Source organism: Mustela putorius, unplaced genomic scaffold, assembly GCF_011764305.1.
Source record: "Mustela putorius furo isolate JIRA1106 unplaced genomic scaffold, ASM1176430v1.1 tig00537227_pilon_pilon_pilon, whole genome shotgun sequence".
Lineage (NCBI taxonomy): Eukaryota > Metazoa > Chordata > Mammalia > Carnivora > Mustelidae > Mustela > Mustela putorius.
This window is the reverse complement of record NW_025422368.1, coordinates 26,975,148-26,981,192: the sequence shown is the minus strand read 5'-3', so window position 1 is coordinate 26,981,192 and position 6,045 is coordinate 26,975,148. Positions and strand designations below refer to the sequence as shown.

General features: G+C 44.7%; 1 pseudogene; it reads right to left on the bottom strand.

The window, feature by feature from the left end:
* Positions 1-562: 562 nt before the first annotated feature.
* Positions 563-5,711, bottom strand: LOC106006129 (annotated as a pseudogene).
* Positions 5,712-6,045: the final 334 nt, after the last annotated feature.

The following is a 6,045-nucleotide window of genomic DNA, read 5'->3' as shown; positions in this document are numbered from 1 at the left end:
TAGAAAGATGCAGGTGAAGGTGATGGAATGCCCAGCCCGTGGGAAGGAGGAGCCACGTGATTATCACCACCTGGAGAGAAGCCGCTCTGACGCAGTCGCTGAACCCTCAGGCCTTCCCCTTGGCCATCCTGGGGCGTGAACACCCCTTCTTGCTGCCCAGGGCTTTTCCTCCTGATGACAACAACTAGTCACTGTAGCAACCTGGGAGAGTCTCTGGGGATCACAGGAGCTTGGGGCCCCTTGAGATTGAGGCATAGCCTAAAGCATTCATGGGTGCTCTGCTGCTTTTTCTGGATGACTGGGAAAGATTACAGCCCTATTAAGGGAAAACCGAGCAAACACAACAAAACATCTCTGCGCTTAAGTACTTCGTCATTGTATCCTGGCCTCTGAGCCCCATCCCGATCCCACTGAGTCCTTGATACAAATCCAAAGGAAGATGAGCACCAAAGAAATCACCATGGAAAAAGAGTGATGGGCTAGCCTCGTGAGAGCTTCTCAAGCCTTTGCAGTTTCCAGGGAAAGTCCCACCCTCCTCTGGCGATCTGTGTATTCCTGAGCCCTAGCCTGGTGCCCTCTTCATCGAGGTCTGGGTCATGGACTCAAAGCCCCTGACAAAGCAATGGAACAAGGAGCCAGGAAGCCTCAGATCTATCACTGGCTGTCTCTTGGACAGATTATGGTGAGAAGTTTTTTTGGTTTTTTGTTTTTTTGAACAAGCCCTTGTCAGTTTTACTGAAGAATTCTGTGTGATTAACTTTTCACCAGTCTGTTCTGGCATGCTTCTAATGATATCAGAATCTCTTGGATCAATGATTGCCCATGTGCATACTCTGTAGTGTTTCCCACCTGCTGTGCCCAGTTCAGTGTTACTGCCACTGTACTGGTGGACGCCAGTCTGGGTCAGCATGGCATAGTATTCTATTTCAGGTTTCCTCAAGGCTGGGCAGTGGTTGGCAAGGGTGACCGGTTTCACTTTGCCCTATCTGGACATTTTCAGAGTTTACATATACCCTAACAAGTACTTTCCATTTTTTTATAGAGTTGGAGCCTATGGTCGATCGACTCCAGAGACTTTCTACAAAGCAAACATTTAACATGGACCTGAAGCCCTTTTTAAAAAAAACCATCTCAAAACCAGATCCAGCTTTCTGCAAGCTCAACCCTTTAGTAATAAAACCTTAGAAATCTAGGGTCTGAGTCACTGAGAGGACCTCTCAGTTTCCTCTGCCATCCCTCTGTGCCGTGGGATGCTGTGTCCCTTGTTGTGAGTACTTTTGAAAACCACATTGCCTCTCTGGTCCTGGTTTGCATCATTTAAAAAGGAAAAAAGAGTATTGGGATGGCTGATCTCTGAAGTCTCTTCCTGATCCCTAGTCCCTGGCTTGATTTTCAGGAGTTTGGTCGAAGAACACATGCTGGGATCCTGTCATGCCCACGCCCCTGTAATTGTCTTTCTATTACAATGGCCAACACGTACCAAAAGCCTTTTTCCCTTGTGAGGCACTATGTGGACTGCTTAGCACGCTCACATGTACTGAAGGTTTGCAAGAATCTTACGATGTCTCCCTTTGACACAGGAGAACCAGGAAGCTACCAGAGGTTGTGGCATTTATCCAGCGCATACAGCTAACGAGCAGTGCAACTGAATTCAGATTCTGGGTGATCTCACTTTAGAGCCAAAGTCGTTGTCTTTGCAACACATTACAATGGACTCTATTTCCTGCTTCCTTCTGGATTATTTTGTCCTAGTCTTTACAAGACAAGAAACTAAAATGAGAAAGAGTAGAACATGTTCAGATTTTAGAAGTCAATGAAGTTTTTTAAAAATATATTATTTATTTATTTGACAGAGCACAAGCAGGGTTAGTGGCAGGAAGAGGCAGAGGGAGAAGCAGACTTCCCACTGAACAGGAAGCCTGACGTGGAGCTCGATCCCGGGACCCTGAGATCATGACCTGAACTGAAGACAGACACTTAACTGAGTCACCCAAGCGTCCCAAGACGTCAATGAAGTTTTTAAAAAGGAGGAGGAGGAAAAGGAGCAGAAATTCAACACTTGTAACTCTGTTTGGGATAGTTAAGAAAAACAGCAATAATTGAGAATTCCAGATGCCAAATTTTGGATATTTCTCTCCTCCCCAATCCCTCATTTCCAATTTCTTTTTTAAGCAAGGGCTTTCTATGGTTAATGACACTTTAGAGGGAACTGAATCAATGGGATAAATCATGTTTAAACATGGTGTAGGTAAAGTGTTTTCTATTCTCAAGTTATTGCCTTGCTTTAATAAATGAAATCAAATCAACACATGATAAATTTCTTATAGTTCATTGTGCTGTAGCTCCATTCATTACAAAAACATTTAAAAGTAACTCTAATGTATTTCTAAATATTGCCTCTATAAATCATGCCTCGAGGTCAAACAAGATTGAAGTTGGAGGGAAATTTCCAGATCATAGAGCTGATATTCTCTCCTCAAATACAAATGTGACATTGTATCTACGAATGCTTTGGAATTACTGCACATACATTTCAATTGTTCTAAAATGTTTTAGAGTGCCTGACTGGCTCAGTGAGAAGAGTTTGTGATTCCTGATCTTGCAGTTGTGAGTTCTAGCCCCACATTGGGTGTAGAGATTACTTAAATAAATGTAAAATAAATAAATAAATAAAATGTTTGGAAAGAGGTAAGAAGATTTGTTAAGTTCTATGTTAGGATTTTGTGTAAGGTCTAATCTTCTATCTTCAATTGAAATTATCTTTGAGTTTTAAAAATATGCTCATATGGACCAGATTTAGTGTACATATGTCTGAAATTAGTTTACACATGTCTGAAATATGTTTAAGCTCAAACTGAGGCTACATATACGAGGATTTATTTGTAAATAGCCCCCTCTAGTGAGAATTATTTAAAATTGAATGGTTCATTTCTGAACCGTTGAACTGGTTTTTGAAGTTTTTCAATTTTTAAGAACTACAAATTCTTGAATTGTATTCTTTGTAGAGTTCCAGATAATAGAATAATTAATTTTTTAATTACTGTAAGGCCTATTGTGGAAATAATTTACAGTGAAAAACAATCTGAAGACACGCATAATAAATTAGCTATGTGTCAACACCATAACAGCAACTTTTTAGAGAAGTAATAAAATTGACTTGAAAGAGAAATCTTGGCAGCGATGTAAAATGTCAACTATTCTAGAGATGGGAATTGAGTGTTTGGGTTAACAGCAGGATGGTATTGAGACTGCTACAGAATTCAGGCTGAAAAGAATAACCTTGTTAGCAGCTTACAAATTGCTTGCACTTGTGTTTTCATTTGCTTCTTTGGATATCCTGTGAGGTCGGATATTTTATTCTGTTATTTTGCAGGTCAGGGAACAGTCTCAGCAAGGTGAGTGACATCCCCAGTGTTGCCCAGCATTGTGGATGCTGTGGTTTGCTAGCCAAATTCCCCTTCAGGACTGAGGGGGTGTGGTCATTCTCTCATTCCTCCAGTTCTGGGGTTGGGGGGGGGGGCAGGGGAGCAGTCATGGGCAGATGCCTCTCAGCTGGACTGCTTTCTGCAACTGTCCTCAGCCAAAGTGTCTTTTTTCCAAGGTTATGTGATACCTACTCTGAGCCCCCAACCCCCACCCCTGGGACCATGCAGATCTGATGACTGGTTCATGTGTGCACAAAGACTTGTCCACCCTGCCTTGATGTGGGATATCCTGTTAGAGCTATGCCAATTTCAGGATCCCCATGGGATCTGCTGAGACCTCCCCTTAGCTATGCTACAGTTCAGCCCTTTTGTCTGCTGGGTCTTTCTTTCTTCACCACCCACAGGTTCTATTTCTGCAAGGACACTCCGATAACCTCTGCACAGAAACCTCAATGTCTCAGAGTTTGTTTCTCAGTAAATCCATCCTGTGACAGCTGATCCTGGATGGGGTCCTAAGGAACTGTCTCTGAAACGGGATCCTGTTTCTGGACCTGGCTGAATGGAATAAAGATGCCCTTGCTGGTTGTAGAGGGAAGCCAGGCGTACAGTTCCAGTGCGATTGTGAAAATCTGTACAGGTGAGAACTGGGATAGGCTTTTTTGATGGAAGGCCACGAATGCATTGGTAGGTGCAATGTCCTAGGGGTTGGAGGGTTTCGGGGGGGGGGGGGAAGATTAAGTAAGAATTGTGGAATTAGATGGTTGCTTGGAGCCAGGAATGCGCTGGAGAGGGACAAGGAAAGGCTGGGATGATTACTCAGCAGTACAATGGGAAAAGTGAAGCCAGAGTGCTGCTTTGGCTCTTTGACAACTGAGCCACTCTGGCGCCCCACACTCCTACTTCAATGACTAGTGCCAGGACCTCTGGGTGGTTCAGTCCTGCAAGCGTCAGACTTTTAATTTCTACTCAGGTCCTGATCTCAGGCTCAAGAGTTCGAGCCCCCTGTGGGCTCTGTGCTGAGCACAGAGCCTGCTTAAGATTATCTCTCCCTCTGCTCCTCCCTCTGTCTTCCCTCTCGAAGACTAGTGCCTTTTGTTTATATGTAGATGATGCAGAAGGTCTTGCTTTGCAAGAACACCATGCCTTTCTCAGGAGGCTTCTCTGTCTCCTTACTCTTGGCCATTAGGCCCCTAACTAGGATCCAATCACAACACAACTTGGTTGAGAAGTGCTGGGCCTGATAAGGGAGAGCGGGACTTCGCCCTGAAGCAGGACCTGGTCAGCACGAGGCATCAGAAGGTGGGAGGGTTCACCGGGGATCCGCTCCCGAGGGTGCACAGAATATAACATCCGAAGACGCAGCGTTTGTTTACTGGAGAGCCTTCCCTCCTTGGCACAGCATTTACGCCTCAACAAGGAGCCCAGGAGATGGCGCTAATATACTGTCAGTTTGCCTCTTCGAAACCGGAAAAAAGTGCCACCCCCATTAAGTGAGGCAGAGGTGGAAGAAGGGCCGTGACAAATGGCGGTGCATGGAATCGGAAGTGTCAGAGAAGTGAGGATGCGAGATTGAATACACTATGTAGACTAGAAAACCCACGAGTAACTGTGTTCTGGGGGCGGGCCCAGAGGATGCTCCGTTTGCCCCAGGATAAAGCCTGGCCTGGCAAGAAGGTAACAGGTTCACTGAGAAACTCTTTTTTAAAAGAAAAATATTTATTTACTTAATTATTTAAAAATTTAAAAAATATATTTTATTTATTTATTTGACAGAGAGACAGTGAGAGAGGGAACACAAGCAGGGGGAGAAGCAGGCTCCCCACTGAGCCTGGAGCCTGATGCGGGGCTTGATCCCAGGACCCTGGGATCATGACCTGAGCCAAAGGCAGTGGCTTAACAATTAAGACACCCAGGCACTCCAGAATTTTTGTTTTTTTATTGAACAAATTCGACATATAATACGTGCACGTTTAAGGAAGACAGCGTGTTATGCCAATGCATTTTTGTGTTGTGTTGCTGTTGTGGCAATATTTATCACATTACATAATTATAGTACGGGGTACCATTATCTATATTCATGACCTTCTGGCCCAGTGACTACTTCTTCTGCATTTGTACCCTTACATACCAGCAATCTTACCCACCGAAAAGCTCTTGGAGCTACTCTCCAGAGCTCTGAAGGCCAGGGCTGATGGTGGGAGATGCTGTTCCGGAACTGGGCTCACTGATGGCAATGGGCTGGCAGGGTCCGGAAATAACAGAGACCAGGTGCCCCAGCTCAGCCATCATTAACAAGGTGCATGTAGTTACCATGATAAGCCCCAGGGAGCACATGGGCGGTAAACACAGACTTACAGGATGTCAGAGTCAGGAATGGCTTTCCCACCCCGTCTCCAGATCAGACCACTTTGGCTCCACGAGGCTTGAAACTCCACTAGGTGAGCTCTCCATTTTTAAGTGTTCAGTTCTAACTTTTGTTTTCTGTTAGTGTGACTGTCTTTTGAGCCTTTCTCAACAATGAAGCCCCAGGGCCCCATGGCATCTGTTGCATGACATTCTTTAACTTCTTCCTGATGCCTCTGAACAGGGCCACCCATCCCAGATTCTAGAATTACTGCTC